Source organism: Chamaea fasciata, unplaced genomic scaffold (assembly GCF_029207755.1).
Source record: "Chamaea fasciata isolate MVZ Bird 193981 ecotype frontalis unplaced genomic scaffold, bChaFas1.0.hap1 SCAF_11, whole genome shotgun sequence".
Classification (NCBI taxonomy): domain Eukaryota; kingdom Metazoa; phylum Chordata; class Aves; order Passeriformes; family Sylviidae; genus Chamaea; species Chamaea fasciata.
In genome coordinates this window covers 16,499,565-16,526,495 of record NW_027094096.1, presented here as the reverse complement: position 1 = coordinate 16,526,495, position 26,931 = coordinate 16,499,565, and the positions used below count along the sequence as shown (strand labels likewise).

General features: G+C 46.9%; 1 protein-coding gene across 8 annotated transcripts in view; it reads left to right on the top strand.

Annotated features, from left to right (window-relative positions):
* LPP (LIM domain containing preferred translocation partner in lipoma) overlaps positions 1-26,931 on the top strand; it is a 335,034-nt gene that overhangs the window by 17,216 nt on the left and 290,887 nt on the right. For 6 of the 8 annotated variants that reach the window (XM_066193362.1, XM_066193366.1, XM_066193367.1 and 3 more), the window contains exon 2: positions 4,761-4,866. The gene's annotated coding sequence lies outside the window, so the exon portion shown is untranslated. Of the gene's footprint in view, positions 1-4,760; positions 4,867-8,575; positions 8,764-13,748; positions 13,846-26,931 lie in introns of those variants that run through there. The other 2 variants (XM_066193365.1, XM_066193364.1) reach the window with 2 other exon arrangements.

The following is a 26,931-nucleotide window of genomic DNA, read 5'->3' as shown; positions in this document are numbered from 1 at the left end:
GGGGCACAGCACTGCTCTGCTCCCCTGTGCTCCTGGGCAGTGTCAGTGTGGTTTTCTTCACTGAGCACCTCACAACACAAGAGGTGTATTAGGGCACTGTTCTGCTGGTGCTGCCTGCGGAGGATGGCCATTCCTTGGGGAGTGAGGGAATGGCATTTTTTATATTTTAGGTTGAAAAATGTTACCCATTGTTCGAAACCCAGGACCTGTGGTACTCGGGTACTGCAGATCAATTGTCCTTCTTTGATCAAGGAGCTGGGGTGCATTCGAGTGAGAAAGCGAAGGTGCCTCCCTCTTGCTCAGGGTGTCTGACCAGGCTTAGTGAAATGCAGACAGCAAACAGTGGGGAGAGAAAGAAAAAATGAAAATAAAACTCACTGAGGCTGTTTTGAACATCTTCCACTTCCAGTAAACTGGAGGGAGTGTGAGCAGTGTGAGGTCAGTAGTCTGTGCTTGGAAATACAGGATCCAGTCCTGGTGTCAGAGACAAGTAAATCACAGGCAGCACTGCTGGCAGTGGTGGGAGCTGCTGAAAGGTTGCTCCAGCATGGGACCCGGAGGCTTTCTGGCACAGACATGCTGATTCCTCTCGTTCCTTAGCCACCTTTTTTTTTTTTCTAGCTGTCCTTGGGCATTTAAAATAACAGCAGTGCAGCTGGCTGGTTCTGCTTTTGGGTAGGTTCCTGACCATCGTGGCCCAGTGGCCCGAGCTCAGCATGGCTGCTGGGATGCTGTAGGTAGGGCTGTCTCACAGCTTCCTTAGCTGCCGTTTAGATCTGTCCTGCTCCAAAAGATCTTTTCATTTCCTATAACAGAGCAATCTCTGGGGAAGCTGGATCCTGTCCCTTCTGTGCTGCTGTGCTGAAGTGTTCTCTTTTCCCCCCTGTTCTCCTAACTCATTTTCCCTGTTTTGTTTTAGTCACATTTAATGAACACCAGGACAAACCTGAAGATCAAGTGGGACAGCAGAGACAAAAATATGTATCCTGGCCCCAAAGCCCACTGTGCACTGCTGGAGGACCTTGGGGCTCCCTTTGGGCCATGCTTTTAGCACCAGGCTCTGTAGCCTGCAGCATGTGGGGGCTGCCAGGGAGTTTGCTCTATTTTGGGACCTCATTTTCCCAACCAAGCTGACGGTCTGTGTCGTGGTCAGCATCAAATTTCCTCCAGGACAAGGGCTAGACCAGGAGCTCGGAAGTGATAAGCCCCATTTTAGCTAATTTTGACACATGGGGTTTTGGTGGGATTGAAAGCAGCTCTGTCCCAAGTGCTATCCAGGAGGGGTGTGTGCTTCCTTGCAGAAACCATTCAGAGTCACTGCTTTTCACCAGCACAGGATCTGACACCCCAAAAGGCAGCAGCTGGGCTGTTTGTGTTGGTGACTCCCTGAGCAGGTGCTGTGCTGGCAGCAGAGCGGGGGAAACACGTCCCCAGCTTTTGTTGTCCTGTGTGATCCTTTTATTAGATAACTTCAGCAGTGTACTGTTGAATCAAACAGTTTAATTTTAATCCGTGAAACCTTTGAAGCACAGATGCAAACACAGAAAACTATTAGGGCCAGATCTGCACATGTCACTGTCCCAGCATAGAAAGATGTGTATGGCTGTGTTCAGGTGTAAAGCTACCAGTGCATATAAGCTGAATTTTAAGTCAGAGTTGGACTCTAAATTGAGATTTGTGTGAAAGGGGTCTGATTTTTCCACTGTGTGAGAATGTGGAGATCTCAGCTCCCTCGGTCTTGGCAGTGGCCAGAGTGCCTGAGGGTCAGGGCTCTGGCAGTGGAGGAGATAACGTGAGATTTCTGAGTTTGGGAACTTTGGCCAGCAAATAACACATATATTGGCACAGAGTGGGAAAGACATAAAAAGACATATGTCAGAACAGGGCAGGCTTTTAAGTGGTTTTCATTTAAAATGAAAAGGTCAGATTGAATGAGGTTGGCATCTGGGGAACTGTTCGTGCACCTGCCAATCAAAGAGGGGGAGACCCATGTCAGTTCTTACTGATGGGTGACTGGCTGAGAGCTTGTCTGTGTTTAAAAGTTGGTGACTGGAACAGTTAAAATGACAATTTTCCTTGTGGCTGTCAGGTTGAGCCATCTGCTTCATGAAGGAATGGAACAAAGGATCCCAGCACGAGGCTGCTTTATCCCACTTCAACTGGTGTTTGCACTTGGGCTTCAACAAGTACAGCTATGCTGATTTAAAAAACATTAATAGTAATAAATAGACTCTAAATATTGGTAACACTTTCAAGTGTAAAGGAGATTAAAAGTGAATGCAGCTTTTGAGTAGTCAGAAAAACAGATGCTGTTCAAACCAGGCTGTTCTGGGAGGAGTGTAATTAGCTGAAGTCACATTCACAGGTAAGATTTTTCATTTAAAGGGACTGTGGTGTCTGGTTACTTCCATTTCTACGTGGCCACTGTGGAGTTATGTTAGGGACATCTGTTTGTCTGAAAGTGCTGACTGCTGCTCTTTGAAACTTGGAATTCTTGCAGAGGTTTTTCCACTGTCTGTTCCTGAAAAATCTGAACAATCTAAGAAAACTGAAGCCATAACACAGGACTGATGCTTAAATTCAGGTGTTGTAAACTGCTGGTTTTAGATCTGAATCTGCAAACAGAAAAAGTTGCTTTCTGTACTGTGTAGTAAATCCATATATATATTTTTTTTATGAGAAACATTGATTGTTACTCTCAGTAATACAACATCAGTGTTGTCAGCCAGTGAGTGTATGAACTGCTTCTGATCATTTTGTCTTTAATTGAGTAGTTTTGATAGACTGGCTCCAGTGGATATTGCTGTGCCAGTCAGGCTGTCCCTGTCCTGCGCACCTGTGGATGTGCTGCCAGGAGGGAGTTCCTGGAGTGCCTGCCTGGGCATCAGTGGGATGCTGGGCCCCACTTGCTGCTGAGAGGGTGGTTCACAGCAAGTTTTCAGCTGGATGCCTCAAGGAGGGTATGTGGTATCCTGCTCACCTTGTTGCAGGAACCCCAGTCACAGGTGACTGTGGGAAGCAAAGCGAGGAAGATGCAGTTCAACTGGCCAAATCCTATCACTGGTCTTGTAAACATTTTGTGAGTTAGACCTGGTGAGAGTCAATCCTGAGCCAAGATTTTTTAAGCACAGGTTGGGTCCCAAGAAGTACTGTCTTACTTGGAGCTCCTGGAGGTGCTGTTTTGAGTTAAAATGAAATTGTGTTGGAATCAGAGGGGAGTGTTGTTGTCTTCTGCCTTTGCAGATAAGACTGAAGGGCATTTTGCCAGGAGCCTGTGGGAAGGACCTAAATTGTATGTAACTCTACATCATTTTAAAATGAAAAGTAAACATGCACAACCATAATATTTGCTTGTACTTGTCTCCTCGTTGATGGATGGAGAGAAATTGCTCTTTGGCTGAGTTCATCAGCAATAAGCCTCTGCAGTTACTCATCTTCATCCCTGCAGTGAGTGGGAGAGGCCATTGCAATTTCCAGTTGTTTTTGTCCTCATAACACCTGAGGGGAGCTCTGATGGTCCTGGGGACTTTCAGACCTGCCTAATCCTGTGGGGAATCAGGACTGGGTGCCAGCACAGGGACCATGGGACTGAGCTGTGTCAGAATGAAGCTGAGTGTGCTCTGGTGGTGTTGGCACAATGGACATGTGCTATTGCTTGGGAGAGGTGAAAGCCCTGTTGCTCTCCTGGCTGTTGTAGCCTCAGACATTGTGTGAGGACGAGGGGTGTTGGAAGGGCAGGAAGCCGTCTCAGTGTGTGACAGGGAAGAGGGGCTTGGACCCTGAGCCACCAACACATTCTGCTCCTTGTTTGCTGTAGATTTGTGGGCTCACATACACCATCATGAGCAGCACAGGTACAACAAACAAGTCTGAACTGAGCTTTTCCAGAGTGACAGCAGCAAATAGCAGAAACTTTCTCTGCTGAGCTGTGACAACAAGCCTGTGCTTGTTATGGGCAGAGCTAGGGCTTTAGAGCGACCAGGATGTGGCTGAGACAGGATGCTGGCCAGGGGATGATGGGGACAGGAATGAGTGTGCGCTTCAGATGCTGCTGGTCTCTGTAGGATGCACCCTGACATGTGTCCTGGCAAGTCCCATGCCACGTTCAAAATGGTGGCCATGTGGCCTGATTGTCACCTCTGCTCTAACTTCATCATCTGCAGAAGGGGAAAACACAACATTGTGCAGGTCACATCAAGAAAAGGTGGTGTCTGCTTCTCAGCTTCAGGAAAGGGTGGGATAGTCACCACTGGGAATTGTGCAGAGCTCCAGAGAGAAAAGGCTGTGCTGAGGGGGAGGGCTGGTGGAGTAGCTCTGCTCACAGTGATGGTAACCCCGTGAGCTTCAAAATGCCTTAAATGGCACCGTCTAGCTCCCTCACTGTGCCCAAGGCCAGAGATGAGTGATGGTTCACCCTGTTCTCTTATTTTATGCCTCGTTTGGCATGTCCTTATCCCTCTCCCTTCTCAATGGCATTAAGAGCAGTAAAGGAATGGTGACTTGAGGAAGTGTGAGTGGTTGGCTAGACTCTCACAGCTGACATTTCTGGTCATTGCTGGTCATTGGCCCAGTTCAGGGTGGTGGGTTTTGCTTTTGGAGGTGCTGAAAGGAGTCTAGGAGTATGGACACTTCTGCTTAAGAAAGCTGGGGAGTAAAATGCTGCATTTCCCAGAAATTGTGTGGGTTAAACTGTTGGCTTTGGAGACAAGCCGTTGGGAAAGCCCATCCAGTTTGCATCACTAAAGTCTCTCTCTTTTCAGGGCTGGGAAAGAAACCTGAAGTCGTGAGTCTGGTGGAGCTCTGTGTGTTTCCAAACGCCCTGCTCTGAGTTCATCCCACCAGTAAGGCTGTGCAGCGTGAGAACTGGTATGTAAATACAATTCACAGGCACGAGGGACAAGAAGGATGTCAGGCTTCTCTGACACTGGCACCTTGTTCATGGCTCTCGGAGTTTGTCAGGAGAGTGGGATCACCAGAAAATACAAGACAAACTGATGGTTCCCTGGTGGTGCTTACACTCAGAGGCTTTGGTGAGGAAGGGCTCAGCAGTGAGAGGCTGTGAGTGTGGAGGAGTCATCCCAGGCCATGGTGCTGAGGCTTTAGACACGCTCTGTGGAGCGATGTGCGGTGTCATAGCACGCACGGAGAGGCGATGTGGGGGTAATGACAAATGCACACACCAGAAATGCATACACACACACACACACAGACACAGGCTGTACAAGTGTAGGCACATGGAAACAAAGATGGCAATGCATATATAGTATATACTATACAGTGGCATATGAGAGCTTGGGGGTGTATGTACCAAATGTCTGTATATACTATATATGGCGATTAAAGAATGCATATGCATTCATGTTCTCTTTTTTTCTTTCTGTCTCTTCTGTCTTTCTGTGGAGCTGTTGCAAAACTACCAGATTCAACCTCCTGGGGAGCCTTTCTGGCCAAGGTTTTACAAGCCAGCACCTGCTTTGCCTGCCTGACTTCTTTCTATATTTATTCCTCTGCACCCGGTTTTTTGCCTTTGCCTGTGGAACTGTCACAAACATTTGTGCTGGCTTTTGACTGCACAGGACTTCAGCTTGCAAGTCCTAAATCTGCCTTTGTGCATGGTGGAGGAGCGGGCGTTCGTGTGCGTGGATGTGCATGTGTATGTCTGAGCATCCCTGGTCTTGCTGTCTGCATCATGTGGCCCGTGTCCCTGTGATTCTGCAGCAGTCCCTCTGTTCTCTGCCCTTTCAAGATGTTTTTATGACTCAAATATTCTCAGTCATCCTGCTTATGTAATTTTTCATTTAAATTAGCCACCCCTGACCCAATGGCTGCTTTATAACATCTGTACATCTGCTTGAGTTGGATTTTATTCCCAGGTGCCCAGGGTTTCACTTCCCAAGCTTAGTACTGTGGCAAGGTGGAGGATTTGTGTTGCCGTGTAGCAGGGAGCTCCTGGTTAGGCTATGGTTGGACATGGATGTGTCCATCCCTCTGGTTTCTCTCCTCTGTGTTGTTTGAGGTGGAAGGTGTTCTGAAGCAGAGTCGCTGAACACAGGTGCTTAGGTGCCTCTGTTTAAAGTGAGCATGGTAGCAAGGGAGAGGGTATAAAGCTGGGAAAAGGAGGGGAGATCCTAGTGCTGTCCTGGGGGAAGTCAGGCTAGGGGAGTAGCCATATTGTGGTCTCCCATCAGCAAGTGCAGCCCAGAAGAGACATGTGCTCGTTCCCGGTTCGATGGGTATAACTTGCACAGGCTGAAAAGCAGCGCTGGGCTGCCTGCCAGGAGCTGGGAAATGGCTTGTCCTCATCTGCTCAGGCCCCAGTGCTCCCACCCCTTCTTAACAGCTCTTTTTGCTGCTGAAATGGGAGTCCGTCTAAGGTCACAAAAGCATTAGTCCCCGGTTTCAACCCTGAGAGCCATAAAATATAGCCTGCCTGACCCCTGTTCAAAGGCAAAGGCAGTGTGAGCAGCCCTCACTCCCCCGGGTTTCATGTCCCTGTCCCCACCATGTGTGCCACTGCAGCCTGCATTCCTCTCCCATTCCGTAAGCCTTCTGCCTCTAGTGCTGACACAGCTAATATTTCTCTGCTGGCAGGGCAGGCAAGGTGGTGGCATTTAACTCTTAGGGAGAACTTTGATCTGTTCATCTCCGGTGGGACAGCAGAACTGTAAGGGCTGGTGTGTGCCTGTGATGGGGTTTTTGCTCTTTCAGGTGTTCCCCTTCGATGCTTTTGTTCCTTTCCTTGACTTAGACAATTCTCTACTTCATTCCACTATTTGTCCTTGTAAAAAGCAATACCTTGGGAATTGTTTTCTGCAAAGGGCTGGAAAACTTGAGTCAGAGTTGGTAAAATTTGCACAGACCTGACACTTTACATTGATTTTGAGAGTATCTCCTGTTTGTGACCATGGAGAAATCTCTGGGTGACGCTGCTGCTGGCACACAGCTCCTGTGGGAGGTTTTAGTGGGCTTTTGGAAAAATAATTAATCAGCTACCCATGGAGAGTTAGTCCCAGCCTGCAATGCATTTTGGTTGTCCTGGTGTACCACTTAGTGCCACTTGGACTGTTGGCCCTTCAAAGCTGCCTTTATGATCACCAGTGTAATGAACGTGTGCTGGTGCTGCCTGGCAAGGTTGATTTTTTTGCAGTGGATGGATCACATAGTTAAATTTGGGTGTATTCTAAAAGGCAGAGAATTTTATTACCTTTTAAAGCAATGGTTTAAATGTTTCCTGTCACCTGTGGTTGCTAAACTCTTGCTGCCAGGGGCCTTGACCACTGTTCAGTTCTTGGAGGTAATTGCAGAGCCTCTGTCACTGCAGGATTTCAGCTCCTTCCGAAGCTTGTGCCTCAGTACCAGTGGAAGCCAAATGTACTGTAATGTCGCTTTTTTACAGTTTGTTTTGGCCATACATGGGCAGAGTCAGCTCTGGAATTCCTTCCCTATAAATTCAATAGCATCTTGTGGGTGGTGCTGGGGAATCACTCTGGTCTGCTTGGATTGCCTTGCCTAGGCAGCCTGTTTGCCTTGAAAATGTCCTGCTATGCACATTCCTGAGAGGCTGCCTGCCCCTGGAGCGAGGGCTGCAGCTACCAGGAGGTTGCTGTCCCATGCTGGCAGGCAGAGTCAGCTCCTGCTGCCTGCAGGTCAGCCTTTGCTGCTGAGGACTGGTGCTTGTGGCAGTGCTGGCGTGGGGGTGTTGCTCTGGTGTGCATGTAGGCTCTGCAGGGATAGTTATGGCCTCTAAGAAAACTGCCTCTTAACCTTGGTTTGTGGGTTTTAGCATTGGCACTCAAGTCCATTTTCCAGGGCTAGGGAGGTTGGGTGTTCCCCAATTCCCTCCTGACGTGGGATACAGTGCTGTGTGTTGCAGCAAGGATTGATGGATGCTGTCATCCTGGGGCACCTTGTGCCTGTAGGGATCTCTTGTCTTTTCCTTCAGTTTGTGCCTTTCTGCAGATCTCTTTTGTTTTAGTTTTTTTTTATTATTATTATTTTTCCATATCCCAAGTTCAAATACATGCTCTTTATAAAGCACTAACTTGATGAGCCAGGTCAGGGGAGATTTCCCTGTGCCAGGTGAGCAGCAGTGTGAGATGTGGTGTGACTGATGGTTGAGCCTGCCTTTTCTGGGCCAAGCTGGTGTTGCTATAACCGCAGCCTGAATCTGTCTATTTGCCTTCAGAGAAGACTCCAAAAAGTAGTTCTAGGAAGTTTCCTGCTGGTGAGTTGAGGGATGAGAAAGAGGTTTGTTGCAGGGGTTTAGCAGCAACAACTCCTGGAGTTGCTTCCATTGACTCTCACTGTGCATCCCTAGTAGGGGACAGGGTTGCAGTGTCACCCATCATGCTAGAAGCCTCCAAAGCACAGTTGTAGGGGATTGTGTGACCCCATGTCCAGGCTGTGTGTAGGTCAGCAAAGGCAATGTGCTCAGCTCATGCTTCAGAGGGGCAAGTCATCCCTGTGCCAAAAGCCAGGGAGAGAAGGGTGATTTTTTTTTTTACATCCTTTGGAGTTTTGATCTCCATATTTGGAAATGTTTACCCATTGCTCTGATCTATTGCAAGGGAGGGGAGGTGACTCAGGGTCTGGTGGAAGCAGGATTTGAATTCCTGTAGTAAGGTTTTTTTTTTATCCCCCCCCTTTCTTGTTTTGGAAGCTTGTTGTGGTCAGTTTTCAGTTCTGTCTTGCTCCTGGACCTTGTTCCAAATTTGATGTGCTCGAGAGGGAAGCATGTTAGCAAAGGAGCTTGCCTGAATGCTGGTAAGTGCATCATTGCTGTTATAGCAAGCAACTTGGGATTTTTTTGTTGTTTTGTTTAGTCAGATGGATTGCATCAAAATGTGTGCATTGCTGGTGGAGGCAGGCATGTGGATCAACAGCAAGGGACCCAATGAAACCTTCTGTAGCAGGGAAAGTTGGCTTAGTGGATTGGTCTCAAAGGCAAAATGTTTCTTCAGGAGTAGGAATAAAGATAATTTAAGCCAGTTCCCATTCAGTCATGCTGTTTCTTTTAGCTTCACTGGTTAGTCCAGCCAGGCAGCAGAGCACTGTAGAGTTAAAGGAGGATATATTCATGTGGTCAGCAAGGAAAACATAGCTTAAGTATGATTTCTGTCTCTTAAGCAGAAGTGTGTGTTAAAAGACTGCAGAACTCATGGGTATATTTCTCTCAAATGTTAATGTTTAACTCTGTTCTCTTAGTTGAAGTTTAGCTACTATAGCTGGATAAAGTTTGAATGTCTTTTTTTCCCGTTGTTCTGTATTTTTCCTTAGTGTTAAGTTTTTAATCTGTCTGATATTGTAGCTGGCTGCCTTTTTTTTTTTTTTCCCCTCTCCTGCCCCCCTCCTCCTGCTCTTTCCTTTTTATTTCCTGAAAGGAAACTGCAGTTCATCCAGACAGTCAGGGGTGTGGGGGGAACCTGGAAGATGCTCCGCTTCCTGTTTTATTCATGGCAGCTAAAACCATGCTGGGGAATCTGGAGCAGAGATCCACCATCCTGCATTCCTCTTGTCATTTGGAGCATGAAACATGTACAGAGTGCTTTTAACACTGCTCTGGGGGTCATGGAGCAGCCAGTCTTTCACCTCAAATGGAAGGCACTGCACTTCATCCTTTTACTTTGGAGGGGCATTGGTGAAAACCCTTTTATAGTTACCCTTGCTGGTTAGTAATCCTTGTATCTTCTCAGCTAACTGGTATTTTTAGGCTTCTTCAGACCTTTTGCTTCATACTCTTTATCTAAAATTTAAGATCTTTGTTGGAAAGTTAAACCTCTTGTTGATTTTTATTTGCCCTTTTAAATAGGGCTTAATACTCATTGGTTTTTCCAGAGATGTGGATTTGCAGCAGGTCCTTGAGGTACAAAACTAACTGGATTGTCCTGTACAGGGAAAGGTAGTTTGCATGAGGATGGATGTGTGATAAAAAACACTCGGCCACAAAAAGTGGTGAAGGACTGCTGGAGCCTTTTCTGTGGCTGGGACATGCTGGGGCTTTGTAGAGTTCAGCTGCATTTTAATCTTTGTTGTTTCAAAAGGCTGATTGGATTACTGCAGCTTTTGGGGTCAGGGCCTGGCTGGGCTGAGCTTGGTGCAACGGAAAGAACTGCTGTCCTAAAGAGTACCCAGCGTGAACAGGCAGGGGAGGTGATGGGTTAGGAAACAGGGCCCTGGGGACATGTATGGAGCTGTCACAGCACCTGAAGCTTCAGCCCAACGACTCCTCCAGCAGACACTCATCCTCTGTCGTGCATGGTGGTGCCAAGCTGTGGAATTCTGGCAGTGGGACCGTGGTGTGTGTTGCTCCTCGTATGCTGTGCTTGGTCTCTGCGTGTGCACACGTGGCCCCGTGCGATGGCCATGCTTCTGGTGGCACGTGGATGTGGCACATCCCGGCTTCACCAGCTGCCTGTGGCTGAGCTTGGAGTTTTGGGAACAGCACGGTGGGACTGGAAATGATGATGTTCTGTTCCCCTCGCAGTTTCCTCCCTTTCCTGCTCACCAGGACGTGCTGTTTGTTGGAAGACAAGGATAAGCAGTGCCTGCGTGCCATAAGCCAGTGCTCCGGGCAGGGCTAGTCTGGCACGTCTTGGAAAGCGCTTTGTGACTCTTAATGTTCACGTGCTGATTCTTCTTTCTCTGTGCAACATCTCACCCCTGCGAGGATGTGACTTGAAAGCTGGACAGACTGTGGAGGATGAGCTCCCCATGTGCTGCCTGTGCCCCCCTTTTCTGTTGGGTGCTGGGCAGAGCTGGGGGAGCTCTGGAGGACAAGGCAATGCCCACGGCTGGAACTGCAGGCTGCCAGGGCTCTCCATCTGGTGTTTCTCCAGGACCTGAGCAGATTCAGTGACCACTGATGCTATCCAGGATCCACTAAGGATTTTTTCCTGCTCCGGAACAGAGCCATTAAGGGCTGACCTGTAAATTAATAAAGCTGTCTAAAGATTTTTTTTTTCCTCCTCTAGCCTGTCACCACGTAAACACTCCAGCCTGAGAAGCCTTCCATGGCACTGGCCCTCAAGAGTGTTCAGAAAGCTCCATGCCTGCCTTTCTGAAGCTTCTCTCAATCTCTTTTAACGATGTGTTAAAGGACTTGCTTTAGCTCCCATATAGGGAGGTCTGGTTCACAGCCCATCCTTCATCCTGGCTGTTGCCTTGATCAGTCCAGGGCTGGCATGGCATAGTTGGCAAAGGGGTTACACCAGCACCGTGATTTGAGTGCTCTGAGGCAGCTCAGTATGCACTAAGGGCTGGGTGTATGTGCCCCACAGCAGGTAAGAGAAGCTGCCCCAGATACCACAGGAACTAGCACATTTGGGCATGGAAGGGGTGAAGGTTACAAACCTCTGCACATCTTGTACTTTGCATTTCTTCAGGCAAAGGTTTTGGATCCCTTAAGTACTAAATTGTGCCTAAAGGCTGAGGAAAGTGGTATTGTGGTGTGGAGGCATAGAAAATCCCACTGTGTGGCAGATTTGATAAAAGTGCAAATCTCTGTATTTCATGTGATGCTTTGTGCTCAGCTCCTGCAGACAGGTAGGTGCTTTGCGGCCTTGGGCAGAATGATGCTGTTAAACCCATCTCTGACTCTTAATAAAATCATAATTTTCTGGGCACAAAATATTTTTGCATCAGTTGCTTAAAGGTAGACCAAGAGGCATTGAGTATTTCATAAGGTTGATCTATTTTGCTAGTGTGTGACATGATCTCAACACATTTCGTTACATTAGAAATATCCAGATGGCACCTCACCTAATTGTATGGCTGCTCTTTCCTGGGATCTGAGTGGAGTGCAGGCTTTTAACAAATGTCTGTTGTTATTAGCTATATCATACAAGTTCTCCTCTACCAGCTGGTCACACAGCAGGTGGTCTCACTCACAGCCTAATTCTTCAGTCAGCTTTGGAGGGGGACTTTGCTCCTGTGAGTTAGGTATTTGCATTTGGGATGAGATCTCCAAGTGAGAACAACTTGTTTGCCTCCAGTGAATGTGCTGGTTCAAGGACTAACGAGCCCAGAAAGGAGGAAATGGGTTGCTCTTGTTGCTTTACTGATGTCCTCGAGTAGTTAACTGTGCTTACTGCTTGTCCTGGTGGGGGAGGATAACGTTTTAAAGAAATATCAGGTTTCAGAAGCCTGGCTGCCTGTGGTGGAGAGGAAAAGAATCCTTGTGCTGTGCTGTCTCACACCCTCACTGCAAAAATATCAGAGGGACAAGTTCCGGTGAAGCTGCCTGTTTTTGGCAGCCACTTCCCTCCTACATCCTTGTTCTTCAGGTAAATCCCTCTTCAACTCCATTTGCTGTTTCCCTTTCTTCCGTGAAAAGTCATTATCATCCCTTGAAATTAGGAAAGGGACAGGAGGAGGGAATAAATGGATGTTAAGAAGTAGAAAACAATCAATTAAATAGTACATAGCATGTAATTTTGCTTGGAAACTTACCATGAAATTGAGGAGCACTTTAACAACTAGTAATTTAAATTGCATTTGAACACCTCTAATGAGTTGTTTGCATAGGAATTTTGGTCATTTCACAGCAGGTTGTTGTACCCCTTCATTCAGTTGGAAAAAAAAGTTTAAAGATTTCTTGATGAGAAAGATGCTGTAGTCAACTGGTCCAACTTTTCTAGTAAAAGGTGGTACCAGGGAAATTTTGCAAGGCCCTGTTAGATTCAGAGCCATTTACATCCTTAGCATCAGCACTTCCAGTGTTAAATATATGGGAATTTGATGCTTTTTATCTAAAAAAGCTTGTTATTGCTAAAAGGTGGGAAAATAACATTATCACTTGTGCACTCACCAGCATGATAGAGTTGAGAAGGCAGAAGAAGTGCCTCCAGACTCCTGGAGTTGGGGTTTGCAGTTGTGGGGCTGACCCAGGAGTGAATCTGGTGGCTCAGTCCTTGTCACTGCAAATAAATCAAAACAATGCTTTGAGATCTCATCCTGGCTTGCTCCACCTTAAGAGGAACAACAGAGACGTGCTGATTGGCTGTGCCTGTGGGGTATTTGTATTTAAGTTATTAGTCTTGTTTTTCCAGTGTCTAATGCTCTCCTCCATCACTATTTTGCTTCTAAAATGCCAACAATTTTCAGCAAAAGGCAATATCAGCCTAATCATGTTGCTACTTCACTACTGATTGCGCTGGGAACAGACTCTATAGGAAGGCAAATGCAAGTTACTTGTCGCCTGTTGCTGAATGAACATCCCGTTTTCAGAGCAGGGTTTTTGCAAATCCGTGGGTATGCTTAGCATATGGAAGGGGGTTCCAGTATCAAAACAAATCTGGCCTCCTGTTTCTGAATGTGTAGGTTGTTTCTTAGAAGATGGAACCTTTAAAATCTGTCCCTGCAAACATGGCTGTTAAATCCTGCTATTTCTAGAGGTGTGAGGCAGCTGTCTGCACTGAGATAAGCTATAAAAAGGCAATATTTTCCAAACCCGGCTTTTTTAACTATACCTGCCAGACAGCTTGGCCAGTGGGAGTTCACCAGGAGTGTCACCACTGCTGCCCTTTTATGCACAGGGTGCTGAGCGATGTAAAAACTTCTGGGCAAGTTTCCAGGGTCAGCATGAAGTACCAGCTCCTCCATCTCTACTGGGTGAAATGCTGCTATGCAGGAAGGTGAATTCCGTGTGAAGGAAGGAGTGCTTGTTGGCTTTGTGTTCTTACACGGTCTCCTCTTATTTTCTAGGTGATTGACTTTTGTTCCTAATTTTTATTGTGTCTTTCTTGTTGCAGATTTGGTGACCATGTCTAAGCACAGGGGGATTTGAATGCCCCCACAGTTATTTGCTTGGAGGCATTCCTGCTTGCTGTGTAGTCTTGTGAGTAGCTGGTGAGTTCAGATGAAACCAGTAACAAAAATTGTAATTTTTCCCGTGGATCTGGATGAGGTTTCTCACAGCACACTGGTGTTATCACATAGGCTTCCTGACACGTGTGCTTCCTGCAGTGCTTTGTTAGTTATCAGCTAATTTGCCACCAAGATGTGTGAGTGTCAGAGAGCTGCAACAGATAACCTTGTAGAGGCCGTTAGGGCTGCAGGGATGGAGAAGGTTGTGGCTTTTGAGCATGTCCCCAGTGAAATATTTCTGAAAGCTGGAAGGGCACTGGGGATGGGTGTGTTGAAGTGACTGGAGCAAAGTCTTCATGTAGGTGAGGAGCTGGTGTGTGGGGGAGATGGGGTGAAATCCATGTGGTGGAGGAGTGCAGGGAGCCAGAGAGCAGAAACCCCAGACAGCTTGGGTTCTCATGATGCTAAAAGCTGGTTCTATATCTCAACTCAGTCTAGCAAGTACTTTTGCTCTCTTATTTTAATTGAATGAGTGTTTCATCACCTTGATTCCTGAGAAGTGCTCCACCTGTTGCGCAAATTCCCCATCCTGCATGGTTGTGGTTGCCAACCAACCAGCCCAGTTCCGAGCATGGGCTCTGACATGGGTGGAAGGTTTTGTTTTCCCTGTTTTGATGTTTTTATTCGCTGAAGCCCAGACTGCCTCTCAGTGACCTCTGGACACCCTGTGTGTTGTGGGTAATCTTTCTTTGTAACTTCTATTTCCTTACCCCAGTTTTGCATCTCCATGGTCTACTTGCCTCTTTTCCAGTTTCCTTCCAAAGGCAGACACACAGTCAGCTGGTGGGATTGGATGTAGATTTGATAATTACTCCCTGATTAAACAGCCATGTGTGTCTGCTTGTCCAAAAACCTACTGAAGACTGAATAGAAGTGAGATGTGGCGTTTGAAATAATCCCAGTGAGTTATTTCTGGCTGTGGTCTCTCCCTGTGGTGCTCCCACAAGCTCCTCTACATCTTGGGGTTTGAGCTGAGGTTGAACTGGGCTGGTAAAGGCCCTTCGTTTCCCCACCTCCCTGTCTCAACTTTTTTTGAAAAATGCAGATAAATTCAAGTGATAACCTTGTAACAGAGATAAGGAAGAAAAAGTCTTACAGGTAGATTAGCTTGCAGTGGAGGGAAGGCAAACACCAAGGGAACCCACAGTGAGCTACCCTGAAATGCTGAGGTGGCTTAATTATCACTTACTCGCCCAGTAAACGTATCCTGTGCTTTACAAGTGGGGAAGATGACAATCCTTGTCCTAGAGATTCTGCAAAGACAGGCAGACAAATGTGCACTTGAGGTCTGTGGAGGGTTAGCACAGGTAATTGCTGGAGATCAAACTCCAGATAAAGCAGATTCCTGGAAGAGAAGGGCTTTTGCTGTGGGAGTTGTGGGTGATGAGAAGGATTTTTCAAGTGCTGGAGGAGTGGATAGAGAGAGGAAGGTAAATGGGTATGGAGGGAGGTGAGAAGACCTGAAAGGAAAGAATGTTGAAGGGGAGGGTAGAAAGTGAGAAAAGGAGTAGGAGGAAAAAAAGAGCAGCAAGTCTGCTGTGGGAGGGGATGCTGTACATGAGAGTCAAGATGACCTTAATGTCTCTTCGTTGTGTGTTAAAAGCTATGCCATAACTCAGCTACTGCAATTAGTCATCTCCCAGGGTATGAAGTACCAGTTCCTTCTCTGAATGGAGTGTACTGGTCCTGGCTGGAGTCCAGACTGGAAGATCTCTTGGCCAGACTTGAATGCCCCATGTGGTGGGATGCTGGGTGGTCACATCCTGCCTGTGTCCCACTGCCAAACATTGATAGCAAGTGCATAAACAGCTTGTCATCTTCTACTTCATACCCTCAGACTTAGTTAGTCCCCTAGAGACTCAGATGGCAAATCAGAGATAGGTGTGTGTGCATATGTAGAAATGTACCTCCAACTTGCTTATCATTTTCTGAGGTTTGTGTCTGATTCCCATTTATTTTTTTGTGTCTCCTTTCACTGTTGATCCTGTTCAGATCTTCCTTCCAACTCCTAATCTCCTCACAAAGTAGTCCCCCATCCTTCTAATTCTTTTCTAACTGTCCATTAGTTAGACTCAGTTCTTTTGTAGCCAGTGTAAGGCATGGGAACATGGAGGGCATCTCTGGAGCTCACTCCATCCGCTGTCATGGCATGCTGTTCCAGCAGGAGAGAAACCTGAGTTCAGAGCATCTGAAGTTGCCCATTATCTCTGCTCATTTCTTGCAGTCCATAATTTGGGGGTGGGGAAGTGAGGTGGAGGCGAGTTGCTCTAAACATGACTCATCCCACGATCGATGGATACAAAATGTTCCATTACATTTTCATTGCCAAAAATGACTCCCCTCTCCTACCCCCTCTTCGGAGAGGTGCTGCAGAGGCTGATTTGCTGGAGTTTGTGGTGGTGGCATGGCCAGCCCAGCCAAAGGGTGTCTGAGTTTTGGTTCAGACTTTACTTTCTGGGTGGGCTGAGATTGAGTGTGGTGGAGGTGACCTGATTTCAGAGGGGAAAGAGATTCCTGGCTGCTCTCAGGAGATTTCATGTTGCTTAAGGCATGGAGCAGACCAGTTTGACAAGAGGAGTCACTCCCAGCCTTCCCCTTGGGGAGGGAGTCCAACAGATGTGTGAGATGTAAGGCAGTATTAAGGGACATAATAGAAAGTAGAGTGGGCTGTCTTCCAGCAGCCCCTCTGGGCTCGAGAGGTGTTTCACTGGTGTGTCCTTGCTGAACAGTTTCCTGCTGTTTGTGGTGGTGGGGTGGAGATGGAGCTGCTGGGTGTTCTCTTGCCTCCTTGCCTCAGGTGTGTTTAGGGCAGTGATTTTATGGTCTGTTTACTGACCAGGAAGGGTCAAAGCTCACCCAAAGCTGCACAGATGTTGCCAGGTGTATATAAACATTTACATGTAGGTATGTATATGGTAAGGCAAAGAATTGATCCAAGTTTTGTGATTCCATTTGTCCTGTCCTTCTTCCTGGCATGTTCGTGAGCAGTTTTATGGGCATCCCTACTGTAGCAGTTGGCTATGATTCTATTTGTGCACAGGAGGTTCTCTGCCACTCTTGCCTGGCATGGGAAGTATCATTGGGCTGACCTCTGCGGCCTCTTCAAAAGGCTACAAAGTCTTTGCAGTTATTTCACATCTTCCACCCACCACAATCAAGGCCTTGATCTGTGGGTAAACTTGCAACAGCACTTTAATAAACAAACCCCACTGCTAACAGGTAGGGTTTTGTTAGGGGAGTTTCAGCCTGTAAGGGAGCAGGCTGAGTTTGTGAGCATGTGCTCCTGATAGTGTTATCTGTTGGTACAAATGGCACCAACGGCATCTTCTGCTTCATCCTGTGCTGGGAGAAGGTCCTGCCGGGAGCTGGGCTGTGTGGGGTTCTGCATCGTGCTGTGCTGTGATGGCAGGGGCAGGACCCAGGATGTTCAGCAGTCCCTGGTGAGATGTATAGGTTGCTGCTGCTCTGTTTTAGAGCTGCTGTCACTGCAGCAGAACGTTACAGGATCCAGGGCGCACACAAATGTGTTTACAGAGCAAATAAAGGCGGGAGAGAAAAAATGAAGAGCCTCAAAGTGGCTTTGGGTGTTTTTTAAGTGGTAAAGCTGAGAAATTCCTGAGCATGTGCAATTAATGTCTGTTTAAACAGAAACTTCTTTAATAGCTGAAATATCAGCTCCTACGGAAGAACTTTCCTGGTGGGTCTTTTTCATCTGCAGCCGCCTGCCCTGCCGGGGTGTGCAGGGGGATGTCTCCAAAGGAACTGGGCTTCATGTTTTCAGTTGGGCTCGTTGGGTGTTTGCAAAGGGCGATGCCGCCCTTCTTTCCTGGCTTGCTTCCACTTCTCTGACCGTGTGGAGGTAAAAGTGGTAAATTCTTATGAAAACTCACTCATTTGGGTCATGAGAGTCCCATGCCTGATGTAATTTGTTTTTGTGAGATGTTGTTATTTACTCAGATCCTGGAGGAATACAATGCAAAATAAGCTAAAGGGCTTCTCTCCTGCTGGAGCTGTGTGTGCTTTGTCTGTGAGCCTGCTGCTCTCTGAGCAGCAATTCTGGTGAAAGCTTGTGAAGTTCTCAGCGTAAAACCACTGGGGAACGGGGTATGTTGTGGAGGCAGGAGAGGGTGCTACCCTACAAGTCTTTGTAGGCTTGACCTGCCTATTAAAACTTCACAGGGTCTTACTGGCTGTATGGATGTCAAAGCAGCAGCCTGCTGTGGACATGATGCTGTTTGTGTGTATTTCACTCGATTTAAAAAAAAAAAAAAGTCATGAGGATGTTTACAACAGTCTTGCTGAGGCCTACTGTCACCCTTCTCATTAGCTACAGCAGTGACCTGGGGCTTTCTTCTTGTGCTGGAACTCGCAAAGGTATGCTTTTTCCCTTTTCCTTTTCATCTTTTCCTTTTAAAAACACCATTGAAGTGCCTCTCTCGTGCTTCAGCAGCAGTTGCTTCAGCTTGTGCTGTTGTCCACATGCTTGTTGGAGGCTCCTTTGTTATTTTGTCAGGTAGCTAGCTGTGAGGAGTGGTCTGCAGGACCTGCTTCAGTGGGGCTACACCACACCTAAGCTCAGTGATGCACAGGGCCAGATCCATAGCAGGTGTGAATGGCAAAGCGTGGCACCTCACAGCCTGTTTTGTCAAGGCTGTTATTCTCTGAGTATAAAGAAACCATGTTCAACTCCTTGCAGTTTATAAGGCTTTGAAAGGTTGACATGGACATGATGTTCCTCGCTGAGCAGTAGCTGCTGGATCTCTTGGTGCAGTTCATTTGTTGCTTCTGAGTGCTGGAAATAATGTAGTGCAAACTCTGAAATGTTCAAACAAGCCATGCTCCCCTTGTAATGTCTCTTTTCCCCTAGAAAAACAGGTGGAGATATTTATCCCTCTGTCCCACTTTCCTTCCTCCTCCCAACCTTGGCGTTGTTGTCCCACTGTTGTGGATCACTTGTGTCATGCACCAGTGTAGCATTTGTCCCTTGAGAACACACCAGTCACTGCTGATTTGCCTCAAATCATTGTCCTTGCAGTCTTGAATAATACTCACATTAAGCAGGTGGAGCTGATACAATCACTTCCAACGCAGCTGACGGCAGCTGGGTCAGTCTTTCTCACTGTTTCCTGCCAGAGGAGAAAATAAAGCACACGTGAAGGCAAAATACACGAGTTTTCCCCTTTGTCTCCCCTCCCCGGTACCCAAGTCATGGTTTCCACAACAATGAAGAGTCTCAGCCAATCTGTTTCACAGAAGACGCTGAATTTCTTAGAGTCAACGTTTCCATGTCTGACAAAGTTAAAAAACTTAAAAAAAAAAAAAAAAAAAAAAGGGCAGAGAGGCTGCATGTGGTCTGGCAGGCAGCCAGGCAAGGAGTGCTCTTCAGGGTTATTATTAGGCAGATAACTGTATCAAGAGCTTAAACATCACCCTGGGTGTGACGGCTGCGGTGCTTTTTGTGAAGTGCTGATGCACATTTCATACTCGTGAGAGAATGTATTGTAGGACCTGAAGCCACTTTTAAAAACCATTTTTGTTTGTTCTTTTCCCCCTGCAGTAACTTGGGTGCCAGCAGAGTTCCTGGGAAGTGATTACAGGTGCTCCATGGGGAGCTATTGCTAGTTTGGAGTTTGCAAATTCTTTTCCCACTAGCACTTCTGTATTCCTGCTCTGACAGGAACCGTGGCTGGAGTTTGTATGTGTCAGAGGTGTCCCTGAGTGAACTGGAGTGCCTTGAAGATTTTCTAACCCCTTCTCAGGACCTGTCACAGTGCAGAGGAAGTTTTGGGGCCCATGGGTTCTGGTTTGGAAAGTGTGTGTACAGAGGGGTGCTCAGAGCTGTGGAGGACCCTGTCACCTGCACTGCCTTGTAGAAGAAGGGACGTGTGGGAAGTGGAGGGACAGGCTTTTGATGATGAGAATTGAGATGCAGCACTTAACACAGTTCAGGAACAGAAGCCGATGGAGAGCTGCACAGGGTGGGATGACATGGGCGGAGCTGCTGGCTGGGAAGTTTCTTCTCAAGTCCTGGAGACCAGCAGAAGAATGTCTGTTTGTAATGCTGCTAGATACCATGTATCTGTCTGTGTTCCCATCTATAGATGGTATGTGCAAGGCTATATATAAACGCTGTGATGGCTGGTATTTTGGCTGATACACTCACAGTTTTGTGCCACATTGAGAGATTTAAAAATATCTCCCTGTTCCAGGAACATCTATACCGTGGCAGATGTCATCTGGCATGGGGAGTGGCTTCTGTAAAGGGAGCTCAGCATTATTACTATGAGCCTTAGTAGTCTATTAGAGTATTTATTGCTTCACTGCCACCACAAGACATGTGAGGTGTGTTATTTCTGCCTGTCAAAGTTTTTTCACACATGCAGGCAGGCAGCATCTGTCACTGCTCGCTGCGAGTCACTAGCTTTCATTCTCAATGAACTTTCTTTCCAGCTGGAAGGAAGGCAAAATAAAGGCATCAGAATTACACAGAGCTGAGAAAGGAATTCATCAACATTTATTTACCTTGGAGTTGTTCCTCTGAGGACTGTCTTGAATCTAGGTCCTTCTTGGCCAAGACACAGTGACCTTGTGCTTGCTGTTGTTTGATTTCAGGGAGAATCTGTCGACCTGTTGTGTCAGGCCCTGGAAACCTGGTATGAGTCAGAGGTGTCTCTGTTGCAGGAGACAAAGAGCAGGATGGGAAACAAGTGAGAAATTATGTGCTTAGGACTTTCTTTTGGGAGTAGCTCTCAGGTTCCCCAGGCCTCACTCAGCTCATCAGCTGAGGGCCTGGCAGCACTGCCTCATCTCCAGTTCGTGTCAGAGTGTGAGCAAGTCCTGTTCTTGTGTGTCCTCGCAGAACTGTGGTGTTTTTTTGGTGATTGTGAAGCACTGGCTGTGCCAGCCATGTTGTGATAGAAGCGCTCAGAGTGTGAATGCTGGCATCACCAGCAAGCTCTGCTTGTACACACAGGGGTAATTCTCCCTTGCTCATGCTTAGTACAGGGTTTGGATGGAGTCTTTCAAACCGGAAGGACTGGGGAATTTGTTGAGGTTAGTCCCTCCATTGTAGAGAGTTTCTGGACCTACAGAGAAAATAGGGCAGTAAAAACCAAAAAGGAAACATATGTGAGAAGTCACACCTGAGCCTTGACCTGGGTCTCTTGTTTTAGGTTGTCCTGTGAGGTGTCAGTTCTCTGTTCAAATCCTCCTCTGTGAGCTGGCGTGAGATCCTTGTCTGTAACTGGAAGCACAGGAGCCAAAACTTTCTCTTCTGTGCTGGGTGAGGATGGATGTGGGTTCATTCCCTGTGTTCCCTGGTGAAGGGGGGGAATGATCTGTGGGGTAGCAAAGATGTGGAAAATGGGATTAGATGCTTCACATGAAGACTGGCCAGGTAGGACGCATCCCTGTTGGGCTCCTTATTTGTCTGAGCCCATAAGGTCTTCCATGGTCCCTGCTCAGTTTACCTCTTGTTTGTTAGGGTGTTGTCAACAATGGACAGATGTCCCTGTCTGCCGGCTCTTTGTGGAGTTGAGATGTTATTTGGAAAAGGTTTGCTGCAGAGGCTGGAGGTAGCCTGGAGCTCCATGGAACTGGCCTAGTGAGTCACCATGGTCACAACATTGGTGCCTTGGCAGGTGTTGAACAGCCAGAGGGTTTCTGCTTCCTGGTCAAGGGCAGTCCAGGAGAAGAATATTGTGGGTTTACACCTGCTAGAGGCACAAGGGGCTCTTGGGTCTGGACCAAGGTAGAACTTCACATTTTTCTATCACTTCAATGATGGACAAAACAATGTCAGAAGCAGAGGGTTGTTTGTAGGGTTTTTCTATAGATCTCCTGTTTCTTGCTTCCATCGCTTAGTTCTGTCCCTGGCCCACTCCCTCAGGCCAGGCCAATGAACACAAGTGATAATTCGAATGGGAATAAATCTTTTACCTCCTTCTAACCTAGTGATGGACTTCCAGTGTTTTCCCGACTGAAAAGAACGGGAGGAACATGTCTTGGGACTGTCTCCTCCCTGCTGTAGCTGGGGATGGGGCTTACAGCAGTGACCTTAGGTTGGTTCAGACCCTGTCCATCTGTCCCTGTGTCTCAGGGTCCACCTCTGCCCGTGGCCAGCAGCAGATGCCAAGGGAAGGCTCTCGGCTTCCCCAGGTGGCCAGCAGTGAGGCACGACTGACACTGCTCACCACTCTTCCCACTGTGGCATTGCAAAAACCCTGAGCGTGCCCAGCTGGCAGATGAAACACAAAATGCACAGAAAGCCTCGGTGGTGTGGGCGTGCGTTGGGAGAGCAGAGAGGAGGGTGTGGAAAAACATCTCCGGTGTCGCCTCAGTGAGTGCCAGGAAGTGGCCCAGCACCGGGGTGAAAGACGAGCAGGGTTGGGGCGCGCAGGGTCGGCAGCGCCGGCGGCCCCGGCGGGGCGGCACATTCTGTACATTCTGCAGCCCCCGGCACACGGGACAGCCTCGGGTCGTGCTGCCCGGCATCCAGCCCGGCTGGTATTTCGGTGTCCTCACACCCGCTAAGCCTCTCTTTCTGCCCTTTTGTTCCCCTCCCCGTGCGCCACTCTGCCTTTAACTGAGGTGCACTTGTTTATCCATCGGGCTCTACAGCCTATAAACAGGATGTCTCTCTGTTTCCTTTCAGCCCAGTAACACTAAACCACTCCGGGTGCAGATAACGCTTTAGGAACCCTCCTCCTGGCTGAATGAGCCTTGTGTTGGTGATGGCCAGCTTAGATGAGACAGCACATGCCTGTATATATATATATGCATATGCACCGTGGTATGAGTTGGCCACGGTGAACAAATTCACTTTGCTGTAAAGGAAGTAATGCATGTTTTAGGCAGGGTGGCTGAAACAAGACACCGATTTAAACCGGATCCTGAATATACAGTTTGTAAAAACAAGCTGTTGTATAAAACCCTAAGCCTGTGAAACCTTTTAGGGGAAAAATTCTGCAGTTTATTTTGTTTAAATGACGCTTCCCAAAGATTTTCTCACTATGCTGGAGTCCTGGATACTGAGAGCCTGACAGTGAAACAGAGCATGTGGAAAAGCATTGCATTAACTAGTACTTGCAGTGCTGAGTAAAATTTTGAATGGGGGAAACAAAATCAGAAAAAAAAAAATACTAACACGCTATTTAAAAAAAAAAAAATCTCATTCAGAAAGGCAATGTTCAGACTGTGTAAAAGCAGTGAGGATAAAGGTCATTCTTCTGAACCAGTTTTTGATCTGGGACCTTGCAATCACGATACTAACAACCAAAATGGAGCTTTGAGATATTCGGTGTCTTAGCTTTAATGTTCAGTATGTTCAGTGATTTCTATTGATTGTGGTCTTATTGTAAACTCTGCTATAAATCAAGTCCTTTACAGCCCCTGCTTCCTTGAATCTGTAATTTCCTTTAATATCTTGTCTTCCATTTGAAATAAAATGAAAGTTCTGCAACTTGTGGTTGTGTAGGAATGCTTTAGAAAAAGGATTTTTTTTCCCCAAACAGGAGGTAAACTTTAAACGCAGCAATTTTTATTGTATTGCTTTTTAAGCTGATCCTACCAACACTGGGACTGGACTGATTAATTTTGAACACTTGAAGATGCAAAGCAGGTCTCTAGAAAAGAAGTGAATGATGTCTGTTTTTTTTTTTTTTTCCCCTTGGATCGATGTGCCCTTACTTCAAGGGAGTTGTCAGTGAGAGAGCTCATGCTTTTGTAAAACTTTTTAAGTTTCTACCCACCACTTCAACCAGGTTGTCAGATCAACATGTCTGGTTTACAGAGATGTACTCTGGATCTGTTACTGAGACGTGGTTCAGAATAGCTATTGAGGAACAAGTTGTTCTGCCACAGCTCTCTGTGAGCGCGTTGTGTGCACGCAGCTTCATTCCAAAATGAACATGCTTTTCTTGACTAAGTTTAGGCTATTTTGGAAGGTGGAGTAAGCTAAAACATGGAGGGGGAAAAAAATTCCTGTTCTTCCAGAAATAAAGTGATTTGCATTGGGTGTATTTTCTGAGAGCCTTTTGCGTTCTGAAGTCGCTGCCTACCTGGGCGGGTAGATCCCAAGTCATGTGGCTGGCCCTGAAAGTTTTGCAATCCGTGTTATGGTGGCAGAGAGTCCTTAGGAGATCAGCTGTTTCCTATAAAAAGCTGGATGATGGTGATTTTAATAGAGGGGACAGCATGCTTGGCACACGGTCCTTTTGTGTGAGCAGGCTGGGCGAGTGACGGGGCTTATTTGCACCCGTTGCATAAGGGTTTGACACAAATGGATTGGGTGACGAAGCTGATGGCACCTGCCATGCAGATGTCATTTAAATAAAGATGTCCCCCTGATCGCAAAAGCATTTACCCATCACAAGGCTGGCAGTGCTGGGTTGTTTTTAAGCTGTTTTGCTTAGCTCATGGAAAATAGGAGTGGATTTCAGTGTTGCCTTTCTGGGTGGGCAGTGTGACACTGCCAGCAGTCACGGGTCTCATGGGCAGTGAGAACCCTCGTGGAGCTTGTGGTCAGGAGAGCAGGCAGTGCAGGAGGAGTGGCTGATGCTCTTCTGTAGAACCTGGGCTTGTGTTAAGGGCCTGTCCCTGCAGACTGCTGGGACAGTGGGGAATGCTGAGATTGGGTTTTACTTTACCACGCTTCTGTGTAACCCCTCCTGCTTCCCCTTCAGTGTGGCCAACTGCCATTGTTTCTTTGGTAAGGTGTTAACATCCACCCCATCTCATGTTTCCCAGGAGAAAGCAGAGCCAAATGGTGTGAGATCTGTAGCTGGGCTAATTGCCCACTCCTGTTGGCATGCAAATCAGAGAGAATGCTGGATCAGTGGCAAAGCTTCCTCTTCCACACCTAGGTGCTGCAGCAGGGCTTGTTGCTGCTCTCACACAAGCAGCGTGTCACCTCTAGTGTGCTCCCCCCTCTTTTTTTTTTTTCTCCTTTCTGGAAAGGGGCAGAGCAGGTGTGAAGGGGAAGGGTAAAGCTGCATTTGGTGGTGAGTGCTTAAAATACTGATGTGTCCTGTAAGAGAGAAAGCAGCATCTCTTTAGAAACTTCTGTGACTGTGGGGAAGCTCCTGAAGGAGGAGGAAAACAAAGTGTTGCATCCATGTGTAGGTGATGGATGTTAGAACAACCCCTTCACTTTTCCTGGCTAGAAGTCACTCTGGATATAAGGTGGTTCCCCTTCATGTTTTCCCTGTGTCCAAGCAGTTGCTTGCTGTCCTGGTCCCTGTGGTTAAAGGTGCTCTGTGCTCCATTCATTGAAGCCAGGAGCTGTGAATTTCCCTCTCTTTTATAATGTAGGGAAGTTCACTTTCCCCACTGATCGCTTTGACAAACATGAGGTGCCCTTCTCTGACAATACCAACCACTGTGTGGTTTGTGCTTGAGCAGGAAGATAAACTGTGCTAAAAATGATAACTGTTGTTATTGGTGTGCCTGCGAGGGGACAAAAATTGCCTTTGTCATGTTTCAAACATTTTCTGATGCTACCGGAGTAGTGCTCCAAGTGCTCCTATCTTCATTGGGTTGGTGGCTGACTTTTGTTAACAACACAATGAACTTTAAAAATTTTATTCCTAAACCTTGCACTCCTGTGTATTAGCCTGGAGTGGCTTTAGAGGATTTGTCTGGTGTGTGTTCCCGATTCCTGAGCTGCTCTCTCCCTTGGGGCATTTAATAGCAGTAGGGGCATGGTATCTCATTTGAATAAACTTGGCAAAATACAAAAGCTATTTCTAATGCATTCAACAATGGTAATTGACAAGTGGTAGAAAATAGAGAATGTATAGGGTAGGTATCTTAGTAGGTGATTTTTTCTGCAGGATTTTAACATTTTGGTGGAAAATATATTTGAAAAGTGCTGCTGCTGTGTAAGAGTAAGGGCAGTGTTACATCAAACTAGAGGAGAAAGATGAACTGATTGATTTCCTCACCACATCCCACCCCCGCCTTTGCTAACATTTAAAGTGGAAAAAGTCATCTGGTTTGAAAAATGTCATTTGGTTGAAGAGAAAAAACAACCAACCAAAAACTCAAAGCAAGCATTTACTACATTGCATGTGGGTGGGATTGTAAGACCTACACGAAAACAATGCTTAGGAGCTGGACTGGCCCAGGAAGGAGTGGAGGGGAGCAGTATGCTGGGGATGGATGTGGCAGAGTCAGTGGTTCTGCTGTGCAAACAAGGTAGTGGAAAAGGTTCCTCCTCCCAAAAACGAGATGACCTGATTCTGTCTACTGCTTAGTAATATATAAGAGGAGTAATGATTAATTTGATGGAAAAAAATGAAAGCTGATGTGAGCAGACAATTAATTTGGAGGGCATTGCTAATCCTTGACTCTTTGAATGGTGTGGGTGGAAAGGGATGTTAAAGATTATCCAGTTCCAACCCCCCTGCCATGGACAGGGATGCCTTCCAATAGGCCAGGCTGCTCAGATCTCCATCCAGCTTGGCCTTGGACACTTCAAGGGATGATGGAAGTCTGTCAAAGCACTTCTAACCATCACTATTGGAGCAGAGGTTTGTGCTGTGCAGAGTTCAAAATTATTGGCTGGGTGGAAAATGGGAAATATTTTTCCATGGGGGAAAAAATTTAGAAACAACCCCTGCCTCCCATAAAGCCCACAGGCCTTTCAGGATCTGAACTTTCAAGCTTTCTAGTAGCTTTTTGGTGTAAGAAAAATAGTACAACACAAAGCTCCCCCCAAAAAAAACCCCACTGAAATACTGACTAAAAGTTATTGTGCACCAGTGTTGTTACTTGGTGGTGGGAGATAAATGGAATACTCCCTGAGAATAAATGGATGGTGACCTCCAGGTGCTGCCTGGAGTTCAGATGCTCTCTGCTGCTCCATGGCACTGTGTGGATTTGCTGGGAAGAGGTACATTATTAAGTGTTTTGAGGTTATTTTTTTTAATCCTGGTGGATGCTGTGTAATCTGTATTTTAATGTAGTTCTTGTGGTCAGTTGTTCCAGTTATCTGTGCTTTCTGTATTTTGGGAACCTAACAGTATTCAGCCTTCCTTGGTTTTTATCCTCCTCCTCTCAGTTGCTTAA